Source organism: Engystomops pustulosus, chromosome 2, assembly GCF_040894005.1.
Source record: "Engystomops pustulosus chromosome 2, aEngPut4.maternal, whole genome shotgun sequence".
Taxonomy (NCBI): Eukaryota; Metazoa; Chordata; class Amphibia; order Anura; family Leptodactylidae; genus Engystomops; species Engystomops pustulosus.
Window position 1 is genome coordinate 171,172,676 of NC_092412.1, and position 13,187 is coordinate 171,185,862.

At 46.8% G+C, this 13,187-nt stretch overlaps 1 protein-coding gene across 9 annotated transcripts in view; it reads right to left on the reverse strand.

Moving 5' to 3' along the window:
• DCAF6 (DDB1 and CUL4 associated factor 6) overlaps nt 1–13,187 on the reverse strand; it is a 737,604-nt gene that overhangs the window by 439,491 nt on the left and 284,926 nt on the right. The window lies entirely within an intron of this gene.

The window sequence follows — 13,187 nt, forward strand, 5'->3', positions numbered from 1 at the left end:
CATATTTTTCTGTTTAAAATGATACAAAAATTAAGTTTCTACGTGCCATGGTTCAGGAGTCTTTTTGTGACACATTTTACTTCATGTTAGTAGTAAATTTTGGTTTACCGTATATTCCGGCGTATAAGACGACCTGGTGTATAAGACGACCCCCCTACTTTCCTGTTTAAAATATAGAGTTTAAGATATATTCGCCGTATAAGACTACCTCTTATCCAACGCATACAAAACACCAGTAAAAATTAAAAAAAAAAAACAGATTTTAATTTAACATGGTCCTTTTTTTAATGTAAATTCTTATGACATGCAGGTATATAGCAGGAAAACTGTCGCTCATAAACATAAGGCATACAACAACAACATTACCATTACAGCACAGCCCCCAGTATTATACAGCACAGCCCCCAGTAGTATACAGCACAGCCCCCAGTAGTATACAGCACAGCCCCCAGTAGTATACAGCACTGCCCCCAGTAGTATACAGCACTGCCCCCAGTAATATCCAGCCAGCCCAGCATTAATAGAAAATAATAAACTTATATACTCACCCTCCGGTGGCCCCGACCTGCAGCGCTGCTCCCCCGATGTCCGCGTGGGTCCTCTTCTGCCTTCGGCGCCCGTCTTCACTAACTTCGTGCCGGGCGCCGCCATTGTTCTCCCCTGGACGGCGCCCAGTATGACGCGCCGCTGCTGACGTCATACTAGGCGACGCCCCGGGGAAAAGCATGGCGGCGCCCAGCAGAAGAGAGAAGACTGCGCGGAAGAAGATCCGCGCGGACATCGGGGCCAACGTAGGGTGAGTATGCACCCGATGTCTTTTTGAGGCTGCCGGCAGCCATCGCTCTGCAAACACCCGCGATCGGTGCTAGCACCGATCGCGGGTGTTACCGGTAAGCCTTTGCTGCAATATGCAGCAAAGACTTACCGGCTATGGAGAGGGCTCAGCCCGTGAGCCCTCTCCATGCACCGAGACCCGCCGTATAAGACGATTACCGGCGTATAAGACGACCCCAGAGAAGACAGAAGATTTTTCTGTCTTCAAAAGTCGTCTTATACGCTGGTATATACGGTATGTTTTGCATTCATTTATTAAAAAAAACCTAAAATTAGCAAAATTCTAGAAATTAGATGTTTTCAAAATTTTAAATGATCTGCTTTTGAAACAAATTGTTTTGCCACCCAAATTAGTTACTTACTAAAATTTCTAACTTCTAAACTTTATGTTTTTATCATTTGTTATTTTTTTTTTAAATTCATATATGACATAAGACAGATTACAAATGGAACAGAGTTTATAATTTTTTTCCCCCAAAATTTCTAATTTGAAATTTTGGGACCATTTTTGTTTTAAATTAGTTTTAAATATAAACTTATTAGAATCCCCCTATAAATCCCTCTATTTTCAAACGTACCCCCTTAAAACTATTAAAAACAGATTTTAGGAAGATTTTTAACCCTTTGAACACTGCATAGGGATTAAAACTAAATGGAGATGAAATTTAGAATGGACTAATTTTGTCAGTATTACATTCATTTAGCCCTAAAATTTACACATTTCCAAAAGATATGCTGTTAGTTAGTTTGTGTATGGGCGCACAGCGAACCGAAGAAGGGGAGGAGCGCCCTGCAGATGCCAGTTTTGTCCTATAGAGCTTCATGGATTTTAGTTTCCTCATTGGCCCCCTCTTGTAGGCTATAAAATTTTAGTTTTTCCGTTAGTGGGAACATTTGTGGGCAATTTCTAATAATAAATTTATTTATATAGCGCACACAGATTACGCAGTACTATTTATTTGCAGGATGATATGTATTTTCCAGTGATACCGTTTTGGGGTTTGTATGAACTATTGTTGAAGGGTGGAGAAGTAGAAAAGCATCAATTGTGTAATTGATTTTTTACTTTTTAGCCTAATAAACATCTTATTTTTATTCTATGGGTCAGTACGATGATGTGGATACCATACTTATTTTTCTTACCTTTTACTAAATTTCTCAATATAAAACCTAATATGGGGAAAAATCTATTGTTTTTGGATTGCCCTCTTCCAAGTGGCATAACACTTTTTTCTTGTCTGGGGAGCTGGTTGATGGCTTGTTTTTTTATGCGGGACACCCAGTACTTTGCACCAGTATCAAAGGAGTACATATGTTTTTTGATCACTTTTTATTGCATTTTTTGTGTTATGAAATAGGTAAAAATAATTTTTTTGGTGCGTTTTTAACAGTTTTTTTTACGGTGTTCATCGTGCGGGTTCAATAATGATTTATTTTTATTCTATGGGGATTATAGTATCACATTTTATACGGCTGAAAAAAGACACATGTCCATCAAGTTCAACCAAGGAAGGGAAGGGATTGCATGAAGAAGGGATTTAGGGGAAACAATTCTATATAACATAACCATCAATGTTATTTAGGTGTAAAAAGGGCATCTAGACCCTTCTTGAAGCTTATGGGGATTTTGTTTCGATTTGGACCTTTTTCACATATTGGGGCTTATATACTAAGGTCCCTTGGCCGCATATCCGTCGGGCTTTCCGAAGTTTTCGGGGATCATGCCGAGGATTGCGTTGCAAGTGATCAGATTGTGTCAAAATCGCGCCGGCATCCAATGCACTTACATACACTGGGAGCAAGATGTTGAACTCTGGTGGACCTGATCGGGGGAAGCGACACGTGCAGGAAATCGGGTGCACGATCATCATGAATTGCAGCAGATGGGCATTCTGGTGGATAACGCACCTCGGGGATCGCGCAGGGACTAGGTAATAAATCTGCCCCTTTATGTCATTTTATGTATTAAGAGGGATTTTAGGCATTTTTATTAGTTTATTAATATATTTTTAAACTGACGGAAGCGATAAGGTCTTAATCAAAGGTAGAGCCATTGACCTGGATAATACCTATAAGTATCTTGGTAATCGATGATAAACTAGATTGGATGGCGAACAGTGACATGGCACTCAAAAAAGCTTCTTCCAGAATGTACTTCCTTAGGAAACATAAGTAATTCAACATCTCTACCAAAATCCTAAACAAAAGTTCTCCCTCAAGCCATATTGTACCCCTATTTCCTGTGTTAAGTCTGTGTTCCTAACTATGGGGGGTAATTTTCAGGGCCTCTGCAGCACGTCAGCTTATTGCTAGTACTTGCGATTATTTTCTCCAATCCACCACCTTCACGTCAGTGGGGTGTGAAGGGACATGAAGGGGGTACGCTGGCAGGCTAGTGGTGGGCGCAGCCCGCGGGGAGCTATTGTCCCCACGCCTGTGCACTTGGTGCAGCCGGCAAATTTTCACATGTGAAAAGTTGCCGGCTATGTTTATTTTGAGCAGGCAGGTCGAAGCCTCTTGACATATCGGGCTGTGCCAGAGCAGCGGTGGGGCTATCATATGTCGGCACAACAGCGCCGGTAAGTGATATTCTTTTGTGTAAATGCTGGAGTAGTTCACAATATCCTCAAGTATTAATAAAGCTTTATTGTATTGTATACCCTGTAGCGGGTTTATAGAATAGAATTTCTTGATTACTGAACACCATAACGTAAATAGCACAGTATTATCACAAAATTAAAAAGTACAGTCCAGCTCACCCATCCGATTTTAAGACTTTATTTAGTCATAACCCTCAGTGCTTAGCAAGCAGACAGGAAGCCAATTGCACAAGGGGTTTGTGCTGGTTTTATTTACAGTAACCTGTTATGACTAGAGATGAGCGAGCACTAAAATGCTCGGGTACTCGTTATTCGAGACTAACTTTTCCCGATGCTCGAGTGCTCGTCTCGAATAACGAGCCCCATTGAAGTCAATGGGAGACTCGAGCATTTTTCAAGGGGACCAAGGCTCTGCACAGGGAAGCTTGGCCAAACACCTGGAAACCTCAGAAAAGGATGGAAACACCACGGAAATGGACAGGAAACAGCAGGGGCAGCATGCAAGGATGCCTCTGAGGCTGCTTAAACGCACCATTATGCCAAAATTATGGGCAACAGCATGGCCATGACAGAGTGACAGAATGAAGCTAGATAGCATCTAAAACATCCAATAATTGACCCTGACACTATAGGGGACGGCATGCAGAGGCAGCGGCAGCAGCGGCAGGCTAGAGAGTGGCATGGCGACATACCCTAAATGAACTCAGGCTTCAAACCAATGGGTGGCAGAGAGGAACCAAAGGAGGTGAGCAAGAAGCGCTGAAATTATTTCCTCTGTGAACAAAAGGCGTGTACGCTTATCGGTGATGATGCCACCAGCTGCACTGAAAACCCGCTCGGACAACACGCTAGCGGCAGGGCAGGCAAGAACCTCCAAGGCGTACAGTGCCAGTTCGTGCCACATGTCCAGCTTTGAAACCCAGTAGTTGTAGGGAGCTGTGTGATCATTTAGGACGATGGTATGGTCAGCTACGTACTCCCTCACCATCTTTCTGTAAAGATCAGCCCTACTCTGCCGAGACTGGGGACAGGTGACAGTGTCTTGCTGGGGTGACATAAAGCTGGCAAAAGCCTTGTAAAGCGTACCCTTGCCAGTGCTGGACAAGCTGCCTGCTCGCCTACTCTCCTTCGCTACTTGTCCCGCAGAACTATGCACTCTGCCGCTAGCGCTGTCAGAAGGGAAATACTGTGTCAGCTTGTGCACCAGGGCCTGCTGGTATTCATGCATTCTCACACTCCTATCCTCTCCAGGGATGAGAGTGGAAAGATTTTGCTTGTACCGTGTGTCCAGGAGAGTGAATACCCAGTAATCGGTGCTGGAATAAATTCTTTGAACGCGAGGGTCACGGGATAGGCAGCCTAGCATGAAATCTGCCATATGCGCCAGAGTACCAACGCGCAAGAATTCACTCCCCTCACTGGCCTGACTGTCCATTTCCTCCTCCTCCAACTCCTCTTCTTCTGCCCATACACGCTGAACAGTGAAGGACTGAACAATGGTCCCCTCTTGTGTCTCGCCAACATTCTCCTCCTCTTCCTCCTCATCCTCCTCCACCTCCTCCGATATGCGCTGAGAAACAGACCTGAGAGCTATCAGGGAATCTTCTTCCCCCGTCTCTTGTGACGAGCGCAAAGCTTCCGACTTCATGCTGATCAGAGAGTTTTTCAACAGGCCAAGCAGCGGGATGGTGAGGCTGATGATGGCGCATCGCCACTGACCATCTGTGTTGACTCCTCGAAGTTACTCAGCACCTGACAGATATCAGACATCCACGTCCACTCCTCATTGTAGACTTGAGGAAGCTGACTGACCTGACTACCAGTTCTGGTGGAAGTTGACATCTGGCAGTCTACAATCGCTCTGCGCTGCTGGTAAACTCTGGATAACATGGTTAATGTTGAATTCCACCTCGTGGGCACGTCGCACAACAGTCGGTGAGCGGGCAGTTGGAGGCGGCGCGGCGCTGCCCTGAGAGTGGCAGCATCTGTGCTGGACTTCCTGAAATGCGCATAGATGCGGCGCACCTTCGTGGGCAAATCAGACAGATTGGGGTATGTCTTGAGGAAACGCTGAACTATCAGATTTAACACATGGGCCAGGCATGGCACATGTGTCAGTCTGCCGAGTTGCAGAGCCGCCACCAGGTTACGGCCGTTGTCACACACAACCATGCCTGGCTTCAGGTTCAGCGGTGCCAGCCACAGATCAGTCTGCGCCGTGATGCCCTGTAATAGTTCTTGGGCGGTGTGCCTTTTATCGCCTAGGCTCAGCAGTTTGAGCACCGCCTGCTGTCGCTTAGCGACGGCACTGCTGCTGTGCCTAGAGCTATCGACTGATGGCGCCATGTCCACGGATGGTAGTTCGGAGGAGGAGGTGGAGGAGGGGTGGGAGGAGGAGGAGGCATAGTAGGCCTGAAAGACCTGGTCCGAGGTAGGCAATCCTCGGCAGTACATGACCAGCCGCAGGGTCAGACTCGGTCCCAGCCTCCACCAAGTTAACCCAATGTGCCGTCAGCGATATATAGTGGCCCTGCCCGGCAGCACTCGTCCACGTGTCCGTGGTCAGGTGGACCTTGTCAGAAACGGCGTTGGTCAGGGCAGGGTTGGGACAGCACATCGGGAAAAGTAGTGGCGGCTGGGGACCGAATACCGAGGGGCAGCCGCCGCCATGAGGTTGCGAAAGGCCTCAGTCTCTACTAGCCTATAGGGCAGCATCTCCAGGCTAAGCAATCTGGAGATGTAGACATTAAGGGCTTGGGCGTGCGGGTGGGTTGCACTATATTTCCTTTTCCGCTCCAGCGTCTGGGGTATGGAGAGCTGAACGCTGGTGGATGCTGTGGAGGATCGTGGAAGCGACGATGGGGTTTTTGTGCCAGGGTCCAGGGCAGGGGGCTGACTATCAGCTGACACAGGGGAAGGAGCAGTGGTGTGCACGGCCGGAGGTGAACGGGCTTGGTGCCACTGAGTGGGGTGTTTAGCATTCATATGCCTGCGCATACTGGTGGTAGTTAAGCTAGTAGTGGTGGAACCCCTGCTGATCCTGGTTTGGCAAAGGTTGCACACCACAGTCCGTCGGTCATCCGGTGTTTCCTTAAAGAACCTCCAGACTTCTGAAAATCTAGCCCTCGCCGCGGGAGCCCTCGTCACGGGAGCTTCACTACGTGACACATTTGGCGCTGATGCACCAGCTCTGGCCCTGCCTCTCCGTCTGGCCCCACCACTGCCTCTTCCAACCTGTTCTGGTCGAGGACCCTCCTCCGTCTCAGAAGCACTGTGTTCACCCGGCCTCTCAACCCAGCTTGGGTCTGTCACCTCATCATCCTCCGATCCCTCAGTCTGCTCCCCCCTCAGACTTCCTGCCCTGACAACAACTTCACCACTGTCTGACAACCGTGTCTCCTCATCGTCGGACACCTCTTTACACACTTCTTCCACTACGTCAAGAAGGTCATCATCACCCACAGACTGCGACTGGTGGAAAACCTGGGCATCGGAAAATTGCTCAGCAGCAACCGGACAAGTGGTTTGTGACTGTGGGAAGGGTCCAGAAAACAGTTATGCTCAGAGTATGCCGGTTCAAATGCCAAATTTTCCTGGGAGGGGGCAGACTGGGGGGGGAGGAGGCTGAGGTGCAGGAGCTGGAGGAGTGCCAATTTCGGTGACATGGGTGGACTGCGTGGAAGACTGACTGGTGGACAAATTGCTCGAAGCATTGTCGGCAATCCACGACATCACCTGTTCGCACTGTTCTGGCCTCAACAGTGCTCTACCACGAGTCCCAGTAACTTCAGACATGAACCTAGGGAGTGTAGCTCTGCGGCGTTCCCCTGCTCCCTCATCAGCAGGTGGTGTCTCACCCCGCCCAGGACCACGGCCTCTGACCCCTGCAGTAGTTGGACGCCCACGTCCCCGCCCTCGTCCTCTACCCCTAGCCCTCGGGTTAAACATTTTGAAAATGAAAGTTATAACTTTAATTATTTTACTTTTTACTTTTTTTGTGTGTTTTTTAGTTTTTAAAACCAAACGATGCTATCCTATTGCTATGGCTATTTTCTAGCCAACTATGAAAGCACACTGCTATGCCAGATGAGATGACGCTGAGTTATGAAAAAATAAACGTAAAATAAAAAGTAAATGGCAGACTGTGCCTAATTTCAATCAAACCCCTAATAAATTGTCCCACTTCGGTCTTTGCGATGGATATGTGCGTCACTAAGCGCTAAACACAACGGTCGCAAGTCTCCCTGCAAATTCCTCACAATATGGTACTAGCTGCAAATAAAAAAAAAAAATGTATAACGTTATTGTAGCCCTAAGAAGGGCTGTTGGGTTCTTGTTGAATCACTCCTGCCTAACACTATTCTAATAGAACAGCCTAACGCTTTCCCTGACCAGCAGCAGCTCTCTCCCTAGCGGCATCCAGACACAGAATGATCCGAGCAGCGCAGGCAGGGGCTAGTCTATCCCAGGGTCACCTGATCTGGCCAGCCAACCACTGCTATCGACGTGTAAGGGTACCACATCATGCTGGGTGGAGTGCAGAGTCTTCTGGCTTGTGATTGGCTCTGTTTCTGGCCGCCAAAAAGCAAAACAGCGGGAGATGCCATTTTCTCGAGCGGGCGAAGTATTCGTCCGAGCAACGAGCAGTTTCGAGTACGCTAATGCTCGAATGAGCATCAAGCTCGGACGAGTATGTTCGCTCATCTCTAGTTATGACCATAGTGTTTATGCTGGTTTTATATGAAATAAAGACTATTTCTGCTTTTACAACGACAAAGCATTATATTCAGGGGTGGGATCCAGCTGGCTCTCTCCAGTTGTTAACTTTATAGCTGGCTCCGCAATTTGGGGAGAAGCTGGGCTGCAATTTGGTTTTCTCACCCTATAAAACCCTAATTACCATGGGGAAACTTCTCTAATATATAAACGAACAGTGTAGCAGCTCTCCTGCCAAATAAACCTGCCCATTTATGGTCTATGTATAAAGGGTTGGATCCAGCTCTCTCCAGCTTGCCCGAGGTGGTCAAAAAAATTACATCAGGCACCAAGAGCTGGGGAGTAACTTCGCTGCAATACGGCTACCTTTCTCTATTGGACTGCAGAGCATAGAAACCTGTACCTGTTTTACTACTGGCTATTGTTGGGATCTGTGACTATTGGGTACTGGAAACTTTAACTATTTGCTACTGGTGGCACTATGACTATTGGTTAAAGTACTGTGACAATTTTACACAGTGGAAGCAATCAGGAAATAAAAGGGTTTTGATCATTTCCTATGTAGATGACATGTGTTTATTCCACTAAAACATAGAGCATGTATTTTTTTTGAAACTACCAAAAATGCATAATACCCCCACCATTTCCCTAGTGAGCACTTGATTGCAAGTCCAAAAATAACAGCAATCCATTAGATAAACAGAAAGATGTGAAATCCCATGAGCATATCATAGAAATATACAGTGTCAGTGGGAAGACCAGTGCAACTGTGCGTGCCCACCAAATACCACATTGTAATATTACCTGCACATTCTTAGGCTGCTAAACAGCCAGCTTCTTTACACGATGAGTTTTCATTGTGGTTTGAAACACATTGCAAATGCATCAGGCAAAACACATCCCACAACACATTACTATAAATAATGGTAAAAATGTAGATGTATTTTAAATTGCGTTTTTTCTGTTGTGTTGTTCAATGTGTTTGGAAACGCAATTCAAACACATAGGGGCACATTTACTTTACTGGTCCTGCGCAATCCCCGCTGTGCATTGTCCAACGAGAATGAACTTTGTCGCGATTCACATAAATCCTCAGCCCGATTTCCTGCATCTGTCGCTACCTAGCTCAGGTCCGCCGGAGGTCACTTTCTTCTTCCAGATTTATGTAAGTGCATTGGTTGCGACACAATTTGAATATTAAATCCCGCGCTCAGTCCAAATCAGTTGGATTGTCCGCCGGCCCACCCCCCAATTTCTGTCGCATGAAAGCCAACGCAATTGCACCACAATCCGTTCGTGTGCGACACAATCCCCAGTTAAATACCAGTCACAGCGGCGCAAGTCCCGAAAATTTCTAAAGTGCGTCAAAAGTGCGATCTGCGGGACCCTTCGTAAATAAGCGCCATAGTGTAAATGTAGACTATGGCTAAATTGCATTTTAAAATGCATTTCAAGTGCATCTTGAGAATCTCCTCTATGAAGACAGATGTGTCTAGAGGTACACCTGCGCTTTGTGAGTAAGAACATGTGTTTTCCCAGGTTAAAAAAAAAACACTTGTTGCTACTTACTGGCGCAAGCATCTTGGTTTAAAAACATCTGCATTTAGGGAGTAATAACACCAAAGGAGTTTGAGATGCTTTTACAGACTTTCTAGCATTAAGTAGAACCTCTCAATAAAAGCAATGTGTGCAGCGGCATAAATATAGCGGTAGCAGCCGCAGAGCCTGCTATAGTGCCCACAAGGTCCAGTGCCCTGACCACGGCGCAACTACACTTCAGGGACCCACCACAGAGAGGAGAAGCCACGCCACCTCTAGCCCCAGGCAGAGGCGGATGATGGTCCTCCCGGACTGCATACATTGTACCTCAGGGAAGAGCAAATGACTACTTCTTTGCGTCGTGCATGGTGACTGCCCTTTCCCATTGCTCCCAAGCCTCTCCCTGTTCCCGTCTCCCAGCGTTCCCCTTCCGTCCCAGTCCCACCTCTTGCCCCCTTTCAGGTACCCCTGTGGCAAATGATCACAGCACTCCAGCAATTGGAGCAACATAGCAAGGCTGGAGTGACACCAGGCTCCTAGCAGCCTGCTACAGCCCTATACAGCTGACACGCATCCTGTGCAGCCGCAGTCTGCTGACAGAAGCTTGCCATATGAGTGCCAGATCCACGAGAGACAAAGGACCTGAACTCAACAGCAGCAGGCGGATCCACTACTGCTCCCGGCAGTTCGAACCAAGCAGGCTTGGCACTCAGCTGAGTGTACCGACCAGCTGACTGAACAGCCATGCAGGGTTGCTACACCTGCTCATCAGTTCCGGCATCCAGAACCTGATCCGCCGCATTCCCCCTAATGCCAGCACCCTGACACCACCATAATACCATACAAGATTGCCCCTCCAGCTCCTCTAGCACCAAGGGACCCTGGACCTGGACCCTCCAACTGCAGCATCCGAAAAGCCATCACCTTAGCAAAATGTAATCACCGTTCCTTTAACATCGCCACAGACAACTTTTCGGACCTCACTGTCACCAGGAACGTCTTCAACTACCTGGACATCTAGCCACGGCAGAAGGCAAAAGTTTCACATCAGTGTCATAAGCAAGGTTGCGAAGGCACACACAGCCAAAAATCATGAGTTATTTACTATGACTACTCCACTACTGATTCTCTACCAGCCTAGCTAGTCATGTACTGATGATCCCCTAATTAGGACACCCAGACTATCTTCAGTGCCTGATTAGCTCACTGGAAGCTCTACTTAGTCCTAGGACTAAATGATCAACTCCAAGTGTCTGTAATGTAGCATTATAATAATAAATATTGATAATCCCTGTTCCCATTACAGAAAAAAATGTTGTTAAATGAACTATGATCAACTTAAGCACCTATCTTGTAAGTAACCTGGGACTGCCTGTATATATACTAGCTCACTCTTAACTTCCTCTGTTCCTCTGCCATATGACACAATATTTGTGCCCTTACTACAATCCATAGACCTGTTGACTATATTATTGTATATGCCTAGCCCCAGTATACATAAATAAACTCACCACCCTCATACAGTGGGGCATCACTGGCATCACTTGGTTCAGAACAGCCCCAGCCCCACTTCCCACAGCCCACATTCACAGAACACTGGCTCATAATCGTGGCATGTCAACTAGATGGGCAAAGAAAATCAGAGATGCCATGCACCCAAAAAAAACAAAAATCCTTTACTCAAGAGACCACCTACTAAAACTTTGTGTATTTAGGAGCTTGGGAACCATGGCACCTATCCCACATGACATCAGGAAGAAGAGATGCAAAAGATCAGAAAAAAAAAACAGACAAAATTAGGCCCAATGGACTATCTGTACCATCCTTTGTCATGGGGAATGTGAGAGCTATTTAAAATAAGATGGAGGAGCTTACAACCCTTTGTAGATATGACAGGGACTACAAATATTGCAGTCCACTAGCTTTCACAGAAACCTGGCTACATGAAAGCATTGATGACTATAGAATCAAATAATTTCAAGTAATTAGGGCGGATAGAAATGGAGGTCAGCAGGCAAAAGGAAGAGGGGTGGGGTGATGTTGCATATCTTCTACAAAGAGTACAACCCCAACCACTTTACAGTGAAGAAACAACACTGTTGCCCCAACATTGAACTGTTACTGGTTGGAATTTGTCCATACCATTTGCCAAGAGAATTTGCATTGATTGTCGTAGGTGTTATCTATATATAAACCCCCTCTACAAACTCAGACACAGCTAGTGAAATCTTTGCAGACAGCATCAATTAATTACTTAACAGACACCTTAACTCTTTGATCCTCATACTGTCCCAATGACATCTAAAATCATATGCCCTATGTACAAGAATATAACTACTATAATACTGCCCCCTATGTACACGAATATAACTACTATAATACTGTCTCCTATGTACAAGAATATAACTACTATAATACTGCCCCCTATGTACAAGAATATAACTACTATAATACTGCCCCTATGTACTAGAATATAACTACTATAAAACTTCCCCCTATGTACAGGAGTATAACTACTATAATACTGCCCCCTATGTACTAGAATATAACTACTATAATACTGCCCCCTATGTACAAGAATATAACTACTATAATACTACCTCCTATGTACAAGAATATAACTACTATAATACTGCCTCCTATGTACAGGAATATAACTACTATAATACTACCCCCCATGTACAAGAATATAACTACTATAATACTGCCCCCTATATACAAAAATATAACTACTATAATACTGCCCCATATGTACAAGAATAGAACTACTATAATACTGCCTCCTATGTACCAGAATAGAACTACTATAATACTGTCCCCCCCAGTTTTGGTTCCTCCATTTGCTGCCCCAGTTGTAGTGCACCCCCCTCCTGTCCCCAATTCTAGCCCCCCCCCCCCGCTGTCTCCAGTTTTGCCCCTTCTCCTTCCCCCAGTTCTAGTGCTTCCCCTCCTGCGCCCAGTTTAGGTGTGTGTCCCCCCTGCTGCCTCCAGTTTTGCCCCTTCTCCTGCCCCCTGTTCTAGTGCTTCCCCTCCTGGCCCCAGTTTTGGTTCCCCGCCCCCTACTGCCTCCAGTTTTGCCCCTTCTCCTGCCCCCAGTTCTAGTGCTTCGCCTCCTGCCCCCAATTTTGGTGTCCTCCCCCCTGCTGCCTCCAGTTTTGCCCCTTCTCCTGCCCCCAGTTCTAGTGCTTCGCCTCCTGCCCCCAATTTTGGTGTCCTCCCCCCTGCTGCCTCCAGTTTTGCCCCTTCTCCTGCCCCCAGTTCTAGTGCTTCGCCTCCTGCCCCCAGTTCTAGTGCTTCCCCACCTGCCCCCAGTTTTGTCCCCCCCCCCCCCGCTGCCTCCAGTTTTTCCCCTTCTCCTGCCCCCAGTTCAAGTGCTTCCCCTCCTGCCCCCAGTTTTGGTGTCCCCCCCCCCCGCTGCCTCCAGGTTTGCCCCTTCTCCTGCCCCCAGTTCTAGTGCTTCCCCTCCTGCCCCCAGTTTTGGTGTCCCCCCCTGCTGCT